Source organism: Leopardus geoffroyi, chromosome A2, assembly GCF_018350155.1.
Source record: "Leopardus geoffroyi isolate Oge1 chromosome A2, O.geoffroyi_Oge1_pat1.0, whole genome shotgun sequence".
Classification (NCBI taxonomy): Eukaryota; Metazoa; Chordata; class Mammalia; order Carnivora; family Felidae; genus Leopardus; species Leopardus geoffroyi.
In genome coordinates, this window is record NC_059331.1 from 35833110 (window position 1) to 35854822 (window position 21713).

The window sequence follows — 21713 nt, forward strand, 5'->3', positions numbered from 1 at the left end:
CTTGTCGCTGAGCCTTCTCTTCTTGGGGGCTTGACTTTCTCAAGCTCTCAGTAGAGGCCATACACTAGCCTTTCTCTGCTTCTCCAAATGAAGGGGTCGTTGCCTTTCTCTTTCTTCCTACAAATCCCAGAAAGCTGAGGTGAGTTCTACTGAATTGGAATGCTTTCGCATAAATGTAGTCTCAGAGGCAAGTTCGAAGTCAAGAATCTCAAGACCACTGCGTGGGTGGAATATACAATCCGGAAGATGTTGTGATTTCATCAGGGTTTTATCTACCTTTTAAACAGTAATGATCCTTGAATATGGAAACAGGGCTTATGCATGCTGATGCATATAAGATCGTTTTCCCTTCAATGTGAGGCACAATGAGATTGGAAAATAACAAAACAATCATTATTTAATTTCTCCTTCCAAAGGAGAGGCCCATAATGTGTTTCAACCTTTGGAAGAAAAGAAACCTAATAATAATTTTAAATATAGAAACACTACTAACACCCTTGTATTGATGGAATTCTTTGAGTTACAAATGGCAGAAATAGGGGCACCTGGGTGGTTCAGTCGGTCAAGGGTCTGACTTCAGCTTGAGTCATGATCTCGAGTTTCGTGAGTTTAAGCCCCACCTCCGGCTCTGTGCTGACAGCTTGGAGCCTAGAGCCTGCTTCTGATTCTGTGTCTCCCTCTCTCTCTCTGCCTCTGCCCCGTTCGCACACTGTCTCTCTCTCTCTCTCAAAAATAAATAAAAAAATATCTTTAAAAAAAGACAGAATCATTACTCAAACTAGTAAAAACAGAATATTTTGGCTCATCTAGCGGTGAAGTCCAGGAGTGGAGTCAAGCACAGATGTTGACATGCGGGGCATAGCAGATTCCAGGGCCTCAGATGATGTCTGGCTGCTTTTCTCTGTTCATCTCTATGTGTCCTTCTCTTTCGCTTCCAATATGCGTTGACCTCATTTTCGTTCTCCTGTCATGTAATTGGATAGACGACAGCCAGCAGTCCCATGTGTATTCAGTCCTTCTTGCAACTTAGTATCTAAGCATAAGAGGATGCATCTTCTTCACATTTCCAGCAGATATATCAAGGAGGACTGTGATTGGCCTCCTTGAGTTGAGTATCCATTCTCACATCAGTCTCTGCAGCCAGAGGAAGGGAGTACTTTGGCCACAAGTGAATTACATGATCATCTGTAGGTTCAGGGAGCGGGGGCCACCATACACAAAATCATATGGACAGTGGGAGAAATGATCCCACAAAGAAAGTAGAGCTGAGGAGGAAAAAAGATCTCTGTGTCCACTAGACATACTTTTTCATTCTAACAGAAACATACTAAACATTCTGAAAAGCCACACTTTTTTATTCTAACAGAAACATAATTTTCAATGACTTATATTAAAATAACCATATTTGAATGTTTGAAAACAATGTGTGCATACATTTTAGGAGGAAACGTCACTTTTTTAAACAAATGTTAACTTTTCGCTGACGTGGAATATGTATGTGTATATATCGAAAAGTACGCCTTTTGTGAGTGTTCAGCTTCATGAATCGTGTGGTGGTATTTCGTTTTCTCCTCATAAGGTTGAAGAGTGTTTCCCATGTTCAAAAACAGCTATACAGCTTAGCCTAAGGAGTGAAGAGTATAGTAGAAATGTGCTGGGGAAATATTCCAGAAGGTAGGGCAGACAGGAGGTGGAAGCAAGGACAGCCACCTGTTGAAGGCAAGTAGGCCCTGTAAGTTACTCAGCGTGGTTTTCCACCAGCTGGGTCTGACCTTGGGTCTAGCTCATGTACAACAGTAAACTCTTTGTCACCAAGTATTTCTTAGGATGAACTATTGGCTCAATAAGAGAGAAGAGAAGGGCGCCTCGGTGGCTCAGTCACTTAACTGGTGACTCTTGATTTTGGTTCAGGTCATGATCTCACAGTTCATAAGATCAAGCTCCACATCGGGCTCTGCGTTGACAGTGTGGAGCCTGCTTGGGATTCTCTCTCTCCCTCTCTCTCTCTGCCCCTCCCACATGTGTGCGTGCCCCCACCCAAAATAAATAAACATTTAAAAAAATAAGAGAGGAGAGAGACTTATTATGTCTTTTATTTTTTTTTTTTTTAACATTTATTTATTTTTGAGACAGAGAGAGACAGAGCATGAACAGGGGAGGGGCAGAGAGAGAGGGAGACACAGAATCTGAAACAAGCTCCAGGTTCTGAGCCATCAGCCCAGAGCCTAACACGGGGCTCGAACTCACGGACCGCGAGATCGTGACCTGAGCTGAAGTCGGACGCTCAACCGACTGAGCCACCCAGGCGCCCCTGTTATGTCTTTTAATGAGAGACCACTGCCTGATTCTCTACAAGCAGAAGGAGATGCCACCAAGGAGCTAAGTATCCATCCTGGTGTGATACGCAGGCTATCACGTGGCTTCTTCCAGCACTTTCACTACTCTAGGGACTTGAGAGTCATTTCTAATTGTTAAACTAAGACTAAGTTTTACCCACAGTGTTGTAGATACCTCACTTTTGCCCTTCTTTACCTACTTTTCACCACATCTCAGCCTCCAGGCTGACCTTTAGGTATGACATCACAGGTTTCCGTATTTCCCGGCTGTCATTTTGTTCAACCAACAGAGGATTGTTAGGCAGGAGAACACTGAGGTCAGGGAATAATCCCTGCAGGAGTGCATGGTATATAACGGATCAAACGTCACCTGTTTGATAACCCTGAACTAGAGAAGCTACAATTTCCTATCTCTTAAAATCCATAATTCCATATTTCTCTTTTCTTTCTATTCCTCCTTTTTGACTTACCTTACTTATTTTGGTATTAGGAACCACAAGTGTCTTCCTTTGCCTTTCAAGCTGCTCTTCACTTTCATTCGGCCTTAAGTTTGCAACGTCAGATTCCACACTGCCCTTTCTCGATCCCACTCTCTGGGTTTGGGGTGCGTTTGGTGTTTAAAGGTATGTCACTGAGGCTGGTCGGGCTCTCCCTAACAATCCCTAATAAAGGACATCTCATATGACTCCTCTACCTGAGCTACCTTCCATCCATCTCCTTCTCACCCATTCCACATAAGGAAAGGTATTCAATTGCTATCACAGCATCTTCTGTACCCAGAAAGGCAGCTATGGTCTCTGATGCACTTTCAGAAAGCAAAAACTGATTATATTTATTTCCTATACCAAGACAAACAGCCGTCTCTTTCACCGGCAACACTTATGATAGGGTTCACTTCTACCCGATGAATTTAATTGGCTATATTTCTAGAATGCCAGCATCAGCAGTGCGTCACTGGTTCATCAATAGCTGTTATTTCATCTGCCGAACACAGAAAAGGGCATAAATCCATAGCCATAAAGATGTTCAGTGGTTCAACAGTCTCTAGCATACGTGAGTGCTAGATTGAAGAGTGAGCTCATAGAGAAACTACTATACTGGAAACTGGCTCTGGTATGGATCTCCAAAGAATGAGATTGGATAGCTACAAGTGAGGGTCCTTCATGGAGGCCTATTTTAGTTTTCAAAGACCCAAGGATTTCCTCAAAAGAGGGCTTTACTTATGAGATTGCGCCGGAAAGATAGAAGTGAAAAACTACCCAGCAGGTAAAACGACAGCCTTTGGCATCTGAATGGCTTGGACTTGAATTCTCTCTCTGCTCCTTGCTTCCTGGGTAACACTAGGCAAGTCACTTAACTTTCTGAGCGTACGTGTTTCGCTTGTCTATTGATGTTAATGATTTGCCAAGTTATAGGGTTATTGGGATCCTTAAATTAAATAACTTTGGTAAGTAATTAGCATAGTGCCTGGCATAAAGTAAGTATTCAAGAAATACTTGGATTTTGAGGGTTATGATGACAGTAATTATCATCATTATTTGTCAAACTGCAGGGCATTTTGCATTCTTATTTCCCTCAAACAGATCTTCTCTCCCTCTCTTTCTTCCTCTTTTATGAATATAGATATATAGATATATTGTAGCAATACATATATATTATCACCAACAAAAGAGTTCTCTCTCTAAATACCCAAGTTCATCAAGGCCCTCCCTCCCTTAAAGATCACTCTGAATGGGGACCTGTTTGGCTCAGTCTGTTAAGCATCAGACTTCAGCTCAGGTCATGATACTTTGACTCAAGTCGTGATCTCGCGGTTCGTGAGTTTGAGCCCCACATCAGGCTCTCTGCTGCCAGCTCCGAGCCCGCTTCTGATCCTCTGTCTGTTTCTCTCTGCCCTTCCCCAACTTCTGCACTTGCTCTCTCTCACTCTCTCTCTCTCTCTCTCTCAAAAATAAAAAATAAACATTAAAAAAAAAGATCACTCCTAGTCGACTAGGTAAAATTGAAACTTTTTAACATACCATGCAAGACATTCACAATTTGTCTTTCTCTTACCCCTTCAGCCTCGTATCTGGCTTCTTCCACGCTGTATGTTTTACTGCAGCCATAGCAGAGTTTTCACTCTCTCCCAACTGATCACGATGTGGTCCTTGTATATTCTCTGCCTTTTGCCTGGAATGTTCCTCTGGAGGCCTCAAGTCTTTAACCAAGGATCACCTTAGTAAGTCATATGTCTTCAGTGCATGTTGCATATCCAGCGCTGTGATGATCAACACCCTGTGATGTGTTACCATTATTAGGCGTAAGAAGGAATCTGAAGAGCAAAGTGGAGCTCAGCAAAGTGACACCATTCCACAGATACATGTCCATCAGCAAAGTGACACCTATCCAAGGATACATGTCTCAGAATTGGCAGAGTGAGAATTCAAATCAGGACATCCTGACTCCAAAGTAGCTGTATCAGTCTTCTATTGCTGCGATAACAGACCAACACAAATGTACTGTTGTATAGTTCTGGAGGACAGAAGTTTAAAATGAATTCTACTGGGATAAAATTAAGGTGTCAGAAGGCTGCATTGCTTCTGGAAGCTCTAGGGGAGATTCTGTTTCCTTGATATTTCCAGCTTCTAGAGGCTGTCTGCAACCCTTGGTTCATGGCCCCTTCCTCTGTCTTCTGAGCCAGGAGTGTCGCATCTTGAAATCACTCTCTGTCTCCCTATCTCTCTCCCTCTCCTCTCTCTATCCCTCCCTCCTTCTTTCTCTCTCAGTCTCTGTCTCTGTCTCCCCCTCTCTTTGGGGGGACTCTGCTTCCCCATTTGCATCTCTTCTAACTTTTACCTTCTTGCCTTTCTCTTAAAAGAACTCTTGTTATTACATTGGGTTCACCTGGATAATCCAGGATAATCTCTCCATCTCAGTTCTTAATTTATCACATCTTCAAAGTCCCCTCTGCCATGTAAGGAAACCTATCCACAGGTTCTGACGATTAGAAATGGATATCATGCGAAACCTACTACAATAGTGTTCTTAACTTCTATATTATTTTTGTCATGTCCCTCTGGAAAGTTACCCTCTTTAACTATTCCTTGAATATTTCCATGGGTGAGAAACTACCTTCTTGGGTTCCCACAGCCTTGTATTCATACTTCTCCATTTCTGCTTATCATATTGCATTGAAATTACCTCTTTACTTTCTGGCCCCCCTAGTTGAATGAGAGCTTCTCAAGGGCAAGTTTTATGTCCCCAGAGTCCAGCCCAGAATCATGTATATAGCAGGCATTCACTGAAAAAGTTGGGTGGGTGGTTAGAAGGGTGAAATGTTTCAAAATCATTGCTATCCCTATTCAGAGATGATGGCATCATTGGTCATTTTCAACAAATACATTAATATGGCTAAAAGGTTGTGCCCAAAGAGTAGCTAGGAGCCAATGACTCTAAGCTGTAAAGGGTAAAATGCCATAGTAGACGGGATAGTACCCTCAAGACTCAGGCAAGACAATTTTTGCAGATATTAAAAAATCTGTGTCCCTCCCCCCCCCAAAATTCCAAGTATGAAGACAGAGTAAGACCAAAATCTGTACTTGTCTCCCCAGTGGCATCTTGTAGCAATTGTCTTAGCCCTGGAGCATGTAAAATCAGGATTGGTTTAGGGGGGAAGCAGAGAACCTCAAGATGATTGTGTGAGATCTTCTGAATGAGCCTGAGTTTTAACCTAGAAGTAGCAAGTCACAATCTCTGGAGGGGACTGAATTTCTGGACTAGTCCTAGAAAGGGCTAGGTTAATTTTTCTCTCTGGGGGATTCTTGACTCTTAAAATCAACAGGTTTGATCGAAATAGAGTTAATTTTTACACACCCAAGATTGTCACCTTGGGTTCATAACCCACCAACTTTTACCTTTCAGTAACTCATCCTCTCAGGCTGAATATGGGGAACGTGACTGAATTAATCATACTTGTGACAACTGTGTTTAGAAGTGCTCAGGTTGGGGCGCCTGGGTGGCACAGTCGGTTAAGCGTCCGACTTCAGCCAGGTCACGATCTCGCGGTCCGTGAGTTCGAGCCCCGCGTCGGGCTCTGGGCTGATGGCCCAGAGCCTGGAGCCTGCTTCCGATTCTGTGTCTCCCTCTCTCTCTCTGACCCTCCCCCGTTCATGCTCTGTCTCTCTCTGTCTCAAAAATAAATAAAAAAAAAAAAACGTTAAAAAAAAAAAAAAAAAAAAAAAAAAGAAGTGCTCAGGTTGCGTTTTATATTAAGTGTATTCCATTACCAGGACCATGGGCCCGGAGCTGCTGACAAGATTCGCTGCAGAGCTGTGTGATTTAATACAAAGTTCTTGGTTAAGGAAGTATGACAAGTTGAATCTGCTAATGTAATCGCCATTTGTTCATGTGCTCCTCCTCACATGGAGGTCTCTGCAAAAGAACAGAAAAGGAGACAAAAGAGTTGAGAATAACGTTTCTTCATGTGCTGTCTTGGAACCTAAGAGACAACATCTTGAAGTCAGAGTGGTTACTGTGTAGCTCAAGCGTCAGCAAATTTTTTTCTGCAAATGTCATGTCCTAGCTCAGGCTGCGATAACAAAATACCATAGACTGGTGGCTTATAAACAACAGGTATTTGTTTGTCACAGTTTGGGAGGCAAGAAATCTAAGCTCAGGGTGCCAGCATGGTAGAATGAGGGCTCTCTTCAAGATGGCAGACATCTTCTTTTATCTTATCTAGCTGAAGGGGCTAGGAAGCTCCCTGGGACTTCTTTTATAAGGGAATTGGGATTTCAACAGGTGAATATTGGGGAAGCCCCAGTATTCAGACTATAGCAGGCCAGATAGTAAGTGTTTTAGGTTTTGTGAGCAATAAAATCTCAGCTGCAACTACTCAACGCCACTGTTATAGCTTGAAAATGGCCATAGGCAATACATAAACAAAGGGGTGTGGCTAGGTTCCAATAAAACTTTACTTACATACAACAGTCAGCAGCTAGACTCAGCCCAACCTCTAATCGAGTTTATCTGTGCCAAAGCAAGTCCACCTTCTGACTAGATATGACACCTGGGGCATAAAATGTGGAGATACAAATGGACTTTCCTATTGGATATAGCCAACATAAGTAATAGTGGTCATTCTTGGTTTTATTTTCTGGGTTACCTAGGATCTATTTCCCTTCGTGTCATTTGGGAACCACTGTCACCCGACCCTCTGTTCACGTGCTTTTGCTTTGTCTGGGCTTCTGGCTCCATGAGTAGAGAATGTGACCAAAATCTAACCAATGAACACACCAATTCCCCAAGCCACAGTGACTGGTACAGGTGTGGTCCCAAACTGTCCAACCGGGGTAAGGTTTGTGATATGTTCAATCAGAAAGAATCCCCCAGAAGCACATCTAGAGATTAGGACTTGAGTATAAATCGTTTACCTGACAAATGATCTCAGGAAATATTGGTTGACATTATCAGGTAAATTACAAGGGAGGGGAATTGGGGCTTCATCTTGAGGGACGAGGAGTCAGTGTAGAACAGGAGCCACCAGAGGGGTGCACATTTATCCCGGTCAGTCACTGGTAAAGGGCTGCTCCTGGGCGTGTTCATCCCTGCTACCTCTGGCCCACCCTGAGCACAAGCAGAGTAGAAGTTTTAGTCACCAAAGGGTAACATCAAGCAAAGAGATACAGATGCTAGAATTTGGAAGTTAGATCCTGCTGCCCTGAAATAAGACCTAAGGAGGATATGGGTAAGGCACCTTCAGCTTTTGCTACCACGGAATGTTGTTAGTCTCCCATTAGGGATCTGAAGAAAGTGGGGCTTATTTGACTCAGTTTGAGCCCTTGCATTATACTACGCCTGAAATCACCCCACAGGCATTTTCGTTATGGGAGCCCAAAAATTTCCTTTTCACTTAAACCAGATTGAGTTAAGTTTCTTACCATATGAATCAACAAGGACTAAAAATGGGAAGTTAGAATTCTTTTTCCACTCATAGTGATTCATCTTAAAATCTGATAAATATTTTGAGGCATAGAGAATTCCAAAAGGATAATAGGTATGGATATAGATATTATCTATTATTATAGATACAGATCACATGTATCATATGACATCATCTATATGTCTGTCTATACTTCTATGTAGGAGTCTGAAACTGCATTCAGGGGAAAGGTTCATAAATATGTTGGTGTTTGCATAGTACACAAAGTCACCAGATCCCCACCACCCGTCCATCCACCCACAAAATATAAGCCCAGGAATATCTGCTTCTATGAAAAGAAGTAAGTGTGCAAAGTTGCCCGGGAGACTTCCGGAGCTATTTAATAAGAGGCAGATATCTATTCCTCATAACAACTTCTTTTGGTCCACAATCTCTGGGCTTGTGGTTTATCTCTCTTTTTCATTCTTTCCACTCTTATTTGCTAAATGGAATTAAAGGATTAGAGCTGAGATGATCTGGACAAATAGAAGAGGATCAGAAGATAATAAGAACAGGAAAACCAAATGTAGTCATTTCAGGGAAAGTCAGGGAGTCAAGGAAGTAAGCAGAGGACAACGCACGCTTATAAGTGCAAGAGAAGGGTCGGAAAAAAGATTAAAAGAAATTTTTTGCAATGCCTAAAGCATACACTGTGTTCTCGGATGAAGGGAATCTATTTCTGTTATATTTTTGCGCAGGCTGCTGTTTCGTTCTATGCGATTCTGGGCTGATCCACACGTACACAAGCTAAATAAGCATGTGAAACCCTATGGCATCTGTGACCCATGTGGTCAGTCTATGGTATCTCATTCGGGAGGCATAGTTCAACACCCCGATATAAATTAAGATGGACTCCATTTGCCTATTTAACATTTCTGTTGAATATCTTCTGTGCCAGCCGTGTTCATGCCACTAGTGATTCAACAGTGAACAAACTAAACAAAAAGTATTTTCTCATTGATTTTACACTGAGGGGAGGAAAACATATGTCAATCAAAATAAAATGTGTGACAAGTTAGATGATGAAAAGTGATATGGAAAAAAGCGCAGCAAAAGACGATTGGGAGCACTGGGAGCAGAGAGCTTCCTTGAGATGATGACTTTTGTCCCAAAGTATGAAGGAGGCCAGGAGAGAGGCAGTTGTCTGAGGAAAGAACATTCCGGGTAGGGAGAACAGCAAGTATAAAGGCCTGAGGTGGGAGAATGCTAGGCCTTTCTTACAATTACAAGGAGGCCCATAAGAGACTAGAGCCAGGATCAGCAAACTTTGTGTGTGAAGACAAGATAGCAAAAGATTTCAGCTTTGGGGTCCATACAGTCTCCATAACAACCACTCAGCTCTGCCACTGTGGTGCGAAGGCTGCTACAGACAACAGGCCATCAGTTACTGACCTCTGGTCTAAAAGAATGAGCAGGTGTAGTGATATATGAATGTGTACGGTCTTATATATCATTGCAACAACTTTGGATGTTACTTTGTATATCATTCGGCGTTCCCCAGCAAAACAGAACCAACAGGATGTGTGTATGTGTGTGTGTGCGTGTGTGTGCATGTGTGTGTGGGGGGGGGGAGAGATGGAGAGAGAGATTATAAGGAATTGGCTCACAAGATTATAGAGGCTGACCAGTACCGAGATGTGCAGTTGCCAAGCTAGAGACCCAGAAGAGCTGATGGTATAGTTCCACTCTGAAGACCAGTAGGCTCAAAATCCAGTATTTTGAGCTATTCATGCCTTCAACTGATTATATGAGGCCCACCCGCATTAGGAAAGGAGATCTGGTTTCCCCAGTCTACCAATTTATATGTTAAACCCTCAAAAATACCCTCACAGAAACACCCAGAATTATATTTGACCAATATATGTGGGTACACTGTAGCCCAGTCAAGTGGACACATAGAATTAATCATCACCATCACATTGTATATGGGAGAGAGGGCTACTAAAGGATTTGGGCAGTGTAATGGCATGATTTGATTACATGGTAGCCGTATCACTCTAGCTGGTGTGTTGGGCAGACATAGGGCAACCAACCAGGAGGCTATGTCGATATTTTAGGCAAGAGACAATAGTAGTTTGAACAGGGTGGTAGCAATGTAGGTGGTGAGAAATAATCAGATTGGTTTTTGACAGTAGCCCTTACTGAATTGACTGATTATGTGATATGAGTGTGTGAGAAGACTCCAGTAGGGTGGGCTCTCAGACTTTGTCCTGAGCAATTTAAAGGATCATAGTGTCCTCAGCTGCGATAGGAAAGATGATAAGAAAACTGGTTTGGGGAAAAGATTAGGAATTCAGTTTTGAACAGGCGATGTTAAAATGCTGGTTAGGTATCCAAGTGGCAAAGTAGATGTAATGATCTGAATGTTTGTGTGTCCCCTCCCACCATCACCACCCCTGCCAAATTCTCATTCTGAAATTCTCACCCCTAATTTGATGGTATTAGGAGTTAGGGTTTCTGGCAGGTGCTTAGGTCGTGAGGGCGGAGCCCTCATGAATGGGATTTAGTTCTCTTACAAGATAGACCCATAGAGACCCCTCACTCGTTCTGCCGTGTGGGAGTTCAGCAAGAATGCACTAGCTGTGAACCAGGAAGAGGGCTCTCGGCAGAAAGCGACCGTGCTGGCCCCTTGATCTTAGACTTCCAGCCTCCCGAACTGTAGGAACTGTTGCTTTATAAGCAACCTGGTCTGTAGTATCTTGTTATAGCAGTCTGAATGGATGAAGAGAGTCGAGCAGGCAGGGGTGTGTACTTGTTTGAAGTTCAAAGGGAAAGGTCCCTCCTTACCTGAATTCATGAGATAATTCGAGAGATCCAATTGAAAAGTTTCAACATTTACTATATCCCCTTTCCTCTTCTCTCCACATGCTGGAGACTCTTTGGAGACCTTGTTTGCCCACTGTCCACCCCTGCCCCATCCTCTACATGCCCATCATCCCCTCTTCTCCATGGCTTCATTGTGAAGATGTAATGAACCTCTCTACTGTACCAGTTGAAGTCTTACTCTACCAATGCCCTTCTGGGTCTGCCTTTCTCTGCCATTTATTGGATCTGTCTCCTTACATCTCCTGGCTGGGGAAAGGCAAGGAATGGATTACAAAGTAGGGGGATGAAGAGAGAATTTGGGCTGAAGATTGCCCTTTCTTTTCAGGGGTCTATGAAAACAGGATGTAGGGACCTCCTATGATAAATAATAGCAACAAAAATATGTGTGTATGCATATCAGTCATAACTGGCTAATGTTCATTATTTCAGTGCTAATTTAATAGAATCATAGAATTCTAGAATTTTATCAACTCTGGAAGTTCAAAGATCATTTTGTCCCACCCTGTCTTTTCTAAATGAAGAAACCAAGATCAATAGCAGTGAACTAACTTGGCTGAGCTTCACTTTTTCTCAGAAGGCTATTCTTCTATGAATTACCATATCAGTATAATTCTTATAAAGAGGTGAGTCTAATTCACGTAATTTATGGAACGTCTAAGACATGTAGCTTTTTGAAAACAGCGTTATGAAAAGTGCTTTCTATTCACCATTTCACTGAATCCTCATAACTCTTTGAGGTAGTTAAATTATCCCACTTTTACAAATGATTACCCAGAAGGCTCAAAGAGGTTCAATGTCTGGCCTTTCACCTGGCAGGGCAGTGATGGAGCCAGGACTAGAAACTTGTCTTAGTCCAGTGTCTTTCCCTGCACAGAAGTACCCTTCAATCATGGATCATTGTATGTGTTGGGCTGAGGGTGAAGGCTAAGGATGATCCACATTAGATGGTAATTTGGTCTCTCTCAATCTGTTTCAATCTGCTAAGGACATATCTGGGTGTCCCAGAGATTGACCTGGCATACTTCATAAGCTTTGACTTTCTCTGAATGACCTGGCTTTGTCTTCATGAATAGTGTTGTTCTTTTATCGGTTTGTTTGCAAGTGTTGGCAGGTCGTATAAGTGGGAATGGGATCTGTTCTAAAGACAGAGAGAAAGTATGCACATAAGAGAGAACATGCACGCTCTATTAGCCCACGGCGTTACAACGTGAAAACCTATGACAAATGTGACTTTGACACGAACAGGTGTGAGGAAGTTGTGATAACCAAACAGAAGGCAGTAATCTTTGCTGATTCTAAACTAACTGTACTGAAATCAAGAGAAGACACAAACAAGCCACAAGTCCGTTCCTCTTACCATGTACTGTGTTGTATTTTCTGGCCACATAATGTCTCCCAGGGTGGATTCTAAAATATCCTCATATAGAAGAGGGTAGGAGAGGAGTCTTAGTTCTTCTTACTAAGGAGAATTTGCTGGGAGAAAAGAGGGAAAGGTACCAGAGCTTTCTCCAGGGATGCAAACTTTTATTTTTAATTTAGCAGATGCTAACCTCATGTCTTCATTTATTGCTCCTTCTGTTTTATGTGCTCTACTTTAAAAACTCTTCCTCCTTTTGTCAAATATATCTCATTCTTCAAGACAAGCATCCAGGCAAGGAAAATGTGTGCAAATACAAAAAGAATCTTTTCACCAGCCTGATGTCTTCATGTTGGTTGGAACAGCGTGTGGCACCCAAAGATTGTGTCCCCACCTTTCCAATATTTTCACTCGGAAGGTTTAGATAAAGAGAAGGCAGTAATTGTCAAGATAACACTTCTGGGTGTCTCATCCTTGACACTCTTGACATTTTCAACAAGATCGTTCTTTGTTGCGGGGCCGTCCTGTGCATCGCACCATGTTTAGCAGCATCCCCGGCCTCTATATACTAGATGCCAGTAGCACCCGCCCCCACCCTGCCCCACCCCCGTCATGAGAATTAAAAATGTTTCTGGAGAAATGGCTGATTCTGTGGCGGGGGTAAGAATACATAAGATGAGCCTAGGGCATCTCACAGCATCAAAAAAAAAAAAAAAAAAAAAAAAGGAAGTTACAAGCACACACACACACACACAAAATCAAGGATGGGGGGATGTCAAAGGGACCCCAGTAACCAAACGAAGAGCCCTCAACGGCCAAACCTGGGGACAATTTGAGCGACAAAATAAAGTAGCATTGGATTTTAACCCCAAGTATAAAATATATATTCAGGAGTTTATACTGATCTAAATAAACTATCGAACAATTAAATGGGATAATAACATCTTCTCTACAGAAGAATTCGAAGTGATTTATGTAGATACTTGCCTCCAAGGAGGTGGTATTTAGCTCCACACTCATCAAGTATGGGCTTCATGTAGTGACTTCCTTCTGAAAATTACAGTATGGGTGATTTAAAAAGTGACTTTATAGTGAAGAAACCTGACAAACACTACTCAGCCAGGTGATCAAGGTGAACATCAACAGTGATAAGTCATGTTGACACGATGTACCCTTGATATAATGTGATGAAAATCACCCTTTACTTCTGTGATCTTCCTTCCAAAACCTATAACCCTGTTCTACTCATCAGACAAACACAGACTAGTCCAAAATGAGGGATGTTCTACAAAATATCTGACCAGCACTCTTCAAAATTGTCAAGGTTATTAAAAACAAAGAAAGTCCAAGAAACTGTCACAGCCAAGAGGAAACTAACAAGTCAGATGATTAAACCTTGCATGGTACCCTGGATGGGATCCTCGAACAGAAAAGAGACGTCACATAACAGCAAATGAAATTTGAAGAAGGTTCAGACTTTATTTAATGGTGTATTGATATTGGCTCTCAATTGTTAAAATGTACTATGTAAATGATTAGCACAAGAGATGTTTTTAAGAGGAGAAACTCAATATGAGGTATATGGAAACTCACTACCTTCAGATCTTTTCTGTAACTGTGAAACTCTTGTAAAATAAAAAAGCTAATTTTAAAACAGTGTTTCTGGATTTTGGCAAATGTCCCCTTGGAAGAAAAATCAACACCAACTAAGAATCATTGCTGTAGAGTGTCTGGGTTCAAGTCCTACCTCGAGCACTTTCTAGCTGTGCGGCCTTGGGAAAATTTCTTAGCATCTCTGAGCCTCCAGAAAATGGGAATAATCACAATACTACCTCAGAAGATTGGTATGAGGATCAAGTAATGCAACATGCAGGCTGGCACTTAACAAATACTTGATAAATTTCAGCCATAATAACACTATGGACGATCATTATTAGCAATTCACCTTGTGTGAGTGGTGCACCACTAACATGTTCCTATTTGTCTCTAGCCCATCAGCCTCCAGGAAAATAAAATGATTTTGAGTGCAATCTGGGATTAGACAAATCTCCTCTCTTGCCTTGAGGAAAAGAATGTGCCTTTTGGACAATGACAGACCTCCCTGAACCTGCAGGCTTTCTCAGGAAAAGCCCAAACAGTGATGGACAGCAGCATTTCCTCCCCTAATATTGAGGCCGCCCAGGCAGCCTGCATGAGATTTACTTTGGTAAGACTCGTATATTGAATCTCAGGGTGAGAAATGCAGCACGATGGCAGGAAGATGAAGCTGCCTGTCTGGCTGGAGACCAAGGGTAGGGGGAGCGAGAAGGGAGGACATCAAGACATCACCGTGTAAGGAGCCAGCCCCTGATGCTAGATCTGTTCAGGTGAACCATCCCTGGGGAACATTTCCAAACTACCTTTTGACTGCTCAATACTGGTGCCTTTTAAGTCATTTAACCCTTACTGTACATGCCCTGGCTTCAAAACTAGTTAGATGTAATCACCTATGCTGTTGGAGAGCTTAAGGCTAAAAGAAAAAGGACAGGTGCCTGGGTGACTCAGCCGGTTGAGTGTCTGACTTCGGCTCAGGTCATGATCTCACGGTTCATGAGTTCAAGCCCTGCATTCGGCTCTGTACTGACAGTTTAGAGCCTGGAGTCTGCTTTGGATTCTGTCTCCCTCCCTGCCCTTCCCCCGTTCTCTCTCGCTCCCCCACCCCCACTCGCTCTCTCTTTCTCAAAAATAAACATTAAAAAACATTAAAAGAGGGGCGCCTGGGTGGCTCAGTCGGTTGGGCGTCCGACTTCGGCTCAGGTCATGATCTCGCGGTCTGTGAGTTCGAGCCCCGCATCAGGCTTTGTGCTGACAGCTCAGAGCCTGGAGCCTGTTTCAGATTCTGTGTCTCCCTCTCTCTGCCCCTCCCCCGTTCATGCTCTGTCTCTCTCTGTCTCTAAAATAAATAAACGTTAAAAAAAAATTTTTTTTTAAAACATTAAAAGAAAAAGGAGAAACACATACAATTTCAATAGGACAGAGACGGAAAGAGGCTGAAGGCTATCCCTCCAGCCCCTTGTCATAACTGTGGCCAAAATGAAGAGTTCAGCATCAGGCAGAGCCATGCAGCTTTTCACTTCCATGTTGCTATAGAAAAGTATAATCTTTGAAGTGAGATTAACTTGTATTTTAACTGCTCCAGCATGACTTTCCAGCTGGGTTATCTGTGGGCCAGGCTACCCTACCTCTCTGAGCCTCCATTTCTTCATCTACAAGACGGGGATAACTGTGGAGCCTAGATGAAAAGATTTTTGAAGCTTTTTTTTTTTAATGTTTATTTATTTATTTTGAGAGAAAGAGAGCATGAGTGGAGACAGGGAACAGAGAGAGGGCGAGAGAGAATCCCAAGCTGGCTCTGCACTGTCAGCACAGAGACTGATGTAGGGCTTGAGCTCACGAACTAAGATCATGACCTGAGCTGAAATCAAGAATCAGCACTTAACCGACTGAGCCACGCAGGCACCCTAAGCATAAATGAGAGGATTTTTATAAAAGAAAACCAAGAGGTCCAAATGCTAACAGCGGTCATAGAGAAGATGATAATCCTGGATGGGCTGGTCCTGGAGAATGGTACCTTCCTGGAGTTCAGGGACACAGGGACAACGTACTGTATCACCTAAGAGATTCTGAGTTCTCTCCAGCAAAGGACCATTTGGACCCCTTATGGCCTTTGAAATAAGGTCGGGAATGTTGATGTCATAGACTGAAATCTGTTCAATCACCTATTTCCTGTGTTGGTTACTGAGGAATAATTGGAAAGGCCAAGGGATTCAAAAATTTCAGTCCATGCAGTCTTCGCAGGGAGAATGTCCTGGAAAGCAGGCCAGCTCCAAAAGAGATGACATGTAGGGTTTCAGGGGGATCAGCTATGTGCTGTTGCATTAACTAAGGTCCAGCTTCTTGGATCTTGACCCTTCTCTTAGACCTTGACCTCTGAAATCCTGATTTGAACCCATTTTCTAGAATTTGGCTTCATTCATTCAGGAAATAATTATAAAGTGCTTGCTGTGTGCCTAGGCACTGAGGATACTTTAGTGAAAACAAGCAAGTTGCCAGCTGGCATTCTAAAGGTGGGAAGCCCACAATATGCAAGATAAGAAACAAACAAATGAATAATGAAGACATCTTGGATGACGAGTTCTATAAAGAAAATAAATCAGGACCACTTGAGTGGCTCAGTCAGTTAAGCGTCGGACTCTTGATCTCAGCTAAGGTCTTGGTCTCAGCTAAGGTCTTAATCTCAGAGTCATGAGTTCAAGCCCTGCATTGGGCTCCACACTGAGAGCGAAGCCTACGTGAACACCAATCAATCAAACAGGGTCAGGGAACACGAAGTGACTAGATTTGAGGCAAACCCCAGCCAGGGTTGAGGAAAGCATCTCTGGGGAGATGACTTTGGAAACGAGCCCTCAGGGGAAAGAAAGAGCCAAACGCACAAAGATTTGTAGGATTATTCAGGCAGAGTTGGTAGCCTGAACTAAGGGTATCCTTGATTGCTTCTTGCTTTTGACTTTCGTGTTTCTTACCCAGAGCTGATAATCTAACTTCTTTCTACTTAGGAAAGTATTTTAGACTTTTCTTGAGTATGCCATTCATTTACTTGTTCATGCATTCCCTTTCGCACCTAATTACTTATGAAGCTCCTACTACTTGCCAGATACTAGGAATAACTAACGAAGACAACAGACATGAATATTTCCTCGTGGAAACTGTGCAGATATAATCCTCCAAGTATTTCAACTAATGCACCAGCTGGTAGTACTGTCTCAGAAGGACCCTTCAGAGCTTCTGTCTCAGCTCCTTCAGAGCTTATCTCTTTAGGGAGTCAGCCCGTTGCTGGTAGATAGAACCTCAAAACTGGACTGCAGATGGATGTTGTGGAGACACTGGACTTTAGAATCAGAAAGAACTTGATTACAAATCCCAGGGCTGCCCGCAACCAGCTGTGAGACCTTGGCAAAATCACTTAACCTCTCCGAGCCTTAGTTTTTTCATCTTTAAAATGACTTGATTTTATGAAACTCAGCTGTAATACCTAGTAGGCTCTTCATAAATGATTAAGGTGACATTTTGACCCATTTTTGTTGTCTTTCTGAGTACGTAAACTGTAGTTGTTTTCCTGAGGAGAGTAAAGCTGTGTAACCTACATCAAGGAGTAACAGAGGTTTTTAAAGTCTACCTAGTTTAATCTGATTTACACAAAGGGAATAAATATCATATTCCCTTATAATCCAAAGGGTGTGTTTTGCCCACAGTTACCGATTTCCAGATTAACACATTCATTCTCAACATAGCTTATTACATAAGCAGCCCCTTTCCTGAGACCTGGATTCTCCAATTGCCTATACAATAATGTTAGTTAAATAATTATCCATTGTTTGCTTGGATGGGGTGTAGAAAAAGGCTATTCTTTTCTGTGGGAAAATGGAATCGATCAGTGTTGAATAATGCCATACTCACCGTTCTCTACCAAATATGGAAACTAGCAGCTGCTGCATAATGTTACCCCCCAGCATTAAACTACTGCTCAAAGAAGTTTAGCTCTAAATATGAAAAAAAAAAAACAAAAAGACATTCCCATCTCTCACACTTCCTGCATCTCCCAGGGCTCTCCAAGAGCTAGTTGAGGGGAGAGCTTCAGGGGAGAATTAGTGCTTCGGGGAGAATTAGCTATTGGGTTTTGCAATCACCTCCTAGAATCAGGACCGGTGAAGGAAAATAGAGAGGTGTTGGATGAAGGTCAGTTTCTAGCTACGTCATGCACCAGCCCGTAACTGGCAGCAGGAGCTACTGCTGATTTGTACCGAGGCCCCAGGAGTTACTCAGCTGTATTAAACTATTAGGGGGGAGAATGAAAATCGAAATAGATCGCATCCATTTGACATGGGCTGCTCGAAATGCGTTCACTGGGAGTGTTAAATTCAATATAGATGACAAGGTCGGATGAGATCCACTGCCTTATTCCAAGCAGATTAACGTTCAAGTGCTCACCACAGGATATTACTGCACACTTCATTAGATTATACTTCTAACCTGAAACAATAACTGTTAAATTCCAAACTACATCTGAGTCTTGGAGATCGTGCCTCAGAGATACCTTAACCTTGGGAAGGGTAGCTGAATGGGAATTGATTTGTCACCTTCTAAAACTTGCTAGAGCTAAGAGTTCACAGTTTGACACTCAGATGGCATATTCTGAATTCTGCAGTCGTTGAAACTTAACTGGAGACTTGTACAGTCCTGTGTCTGGTCAAAACTGCTGCATCCCCTTAAAATATTACATTAGAATCACACTCACAAATAGGACACTGCCCTTGCTACAGAAGGTGGTTAACATTAAAATTATGTCTGCCTTGTGACCCTGAGGCCAAATTCGTCCTCAGCTAACTTTGGCCAAAATTCATTTTTACCTGCACCATTTTGAGGTCATAAAGTTTAACCTGACCAGTGAGAATATAACCACAAATTTTCAACCCTTTCAATTCTATGTTTCACCTTCACCTTTATGCTGCCTTGTTCTTACAGGCTGGGGGATTGTGTCCCTTAATCAATCTTGTGCTTTCTTAAAGTGACAATATTTTACCTAGACATTATTTTTCACCTACCTAATCCTACAAGGTATTATCTATCTTCTGGACAAAAGAAATGTTTTCATCATTGCAAGCAGTGCTCAGTCTTTGCTTCAGAGAATGAATTTGTTCACTCATTTAATAAACATTAGTTGAGGATCTGCTGTTTCCAGGCATTGATTGAGGGCCTAGGGCTACAGTGATAATATTGAAGGGATCTTTGGAGCTCACATACTACTGGAAATGAGAAACAGTAGATACATAAACAAAACATCTAATTTCAGGTAATGGTTTAAACAGTAAGTTAAAGAAATAGAGCATACGAGTGGACAGGGTGACCATTGAATGACTTTCTAAGAGGCGGCATTTATGCACAGATCCAAAAAGATTGGGGGGAAGAATACTCCAGGGAAGATGAAACAGTAAAGGCAAGCCTTTGGAGGGAGGATAAAGTTTGGTTGATTAGAACAGCAAGAAGAGCCCAGTGCAAAAAGATGAGGGGCCATAGGTGGGCGGGGGCCAGATGATGTGACACCTTGTTGCCCAAGGGTCAGGAGTTTGGGCTTTGTTTTCTGAGTGACAGAAAACCATCCTGGGGTTTTAATAGGAGAAGGATATGATCACATTTAAGCTTTATATGATTAATTGGGCTCATCTGTAGTGAATAGATCTACAGCTTTTTGTTTAATGATAACAGCTTGATAGAATAGGTTTTGGTAATTAGATAGTTCTGAGTTCAAATCCCAGCTTTATCATGTACTACCTCATCCTGGACAAGTGAATTTCTCACTTTAAACCATTAAGGGCAAAATGGGCATAAGAATATCTGCCTTCTTGTATAAGATCATATACATGTATAATATATAGTAAATCTATAATATATGGTAAAGGTTATTTATTCATTGACTAATTTATTTGTTTGTCTAGTCAGCCAGTAGGTATTCAGTCACTAGTATTCTGTTCCTTCAAAGTCCTGCATGTAGCAATTTTTTATTAGCTTCATTTTATTATTCATTATTTTTAGGGCCTTTGATTCCCCATCGTCACTCTCTCCATCTTTTTAATATGGGAGGTTCCAATCTTGCCACTCAGATATTTTTGTGCTTCCTCAAATCCCACAGCCCTCCTGAGAACCTGGAACATTAGATCCCAGATTTCCGTTCACTGGGTTAATACTGAGCTTCTCTCCCTACAGCATTTTTTAAAAAAATTTTTAATGTATATTTATTTTTGAAAGACAGACAGAGTGTGAGTGGGGTAGGAGCAGAGAGAGATGGAGACACAGAATCCAAAGCAGGCTCCAGGCTCTGAGCTATCAGCACAGGGACTTGAACTCAAGAACCGTGAGATCATGACCTGAGCTGAAGTCGGATGCTTACCGACTGAGCCACCCAGGCGCCCCTCTCCCTACAGCGTTTAAAGGATAGGGTTTTGTGGTGGTAAGTTAGTGATTCTCTACCTTTATAACAGAAATTTTGGCCACATATTAAAGCCCTTGAGAGATTGAAAGCAGCAATAAATCAGTCTGTAATAATTATGGTACAATTCTATTACAATGGGATGATACCACATAGGACACATAAAAAAAAAAAACCATCGTCTTATCATCTTCGTTGATTGTCTTTCAACACAATGCAGACTATGTAGACTGTTTTAGACGACAAACGGTTTACTTTCCTCAGTTCCCCTAACATACCCACAAGGCAGATCTCTTGAGTATTCCAAGAAACCCGACTCTTTCTTCATGCTGACTTGATATCATGATCAGCCTCTTCTTAATGTCAACATTTCTCTGCTCTACAGGGCTTCCTAAGTCTCACTCTGCACAACCCTATATCAGACAGAAATTATAATAATATATACCCTCAGTTGAAAAAGAAATTAATTGGACACATTCATCAAAACTAGAAAGCAAACATGCAAAGGATTCATGGCACTCCAGTAATATTGTGACGTTCCTTTTGAGAATCACTAAAATAAGAATTGTCACCGGACTCCTGATTTTCATCTCAAACAGCAATAACCGCTCCTGGGATAATACCACATAGACTCTGATATTGTCAGCCCACAAAACTCCCAGGCTGGCATTTGATCAAAATTTTGCAAAGTCAAATAAAGCTCTGTTATTTCCTGAAAGTTGTCTGTGTCCTAAGTCATTGCGTCTAGACAAGTGTGTACGTTATGAAAAGATTTCTCAGAATGATACTTCTTACAAATTCAGAATAATAAACACATTCCAGAGCCCTAATGCTCAGAGCACGGCAAAATAAAGTATGAGTTGAGAGGTCCTATGAACAGTGTTTCCAGACACGACTTTGTTCTTCCAGTGAAAAATCCTGACAGTATGTTCAGCAAATGTTTCCTGAAGTGACCATGAAGCCAGAATATGAGATAACAAGGCAATGCAGAAATGAGGAGCTGCTGATTTTTAGCAGTCACATTGATCGGAGTTCTTGTATTTAGATATCCATTTTTGTTCTCTTGTCAAAGTCACTTAAAAGTACCATTGCAGTATCCTTCCTTCTCCAGTCATCTTGAGAAGAACTTAATATAACATGTTCTGAGAAATCCTTCTTTGTCCTTCTATAGGATGTACTTTCTGAGAGTTGTTTTCATTTAAGTAGCAA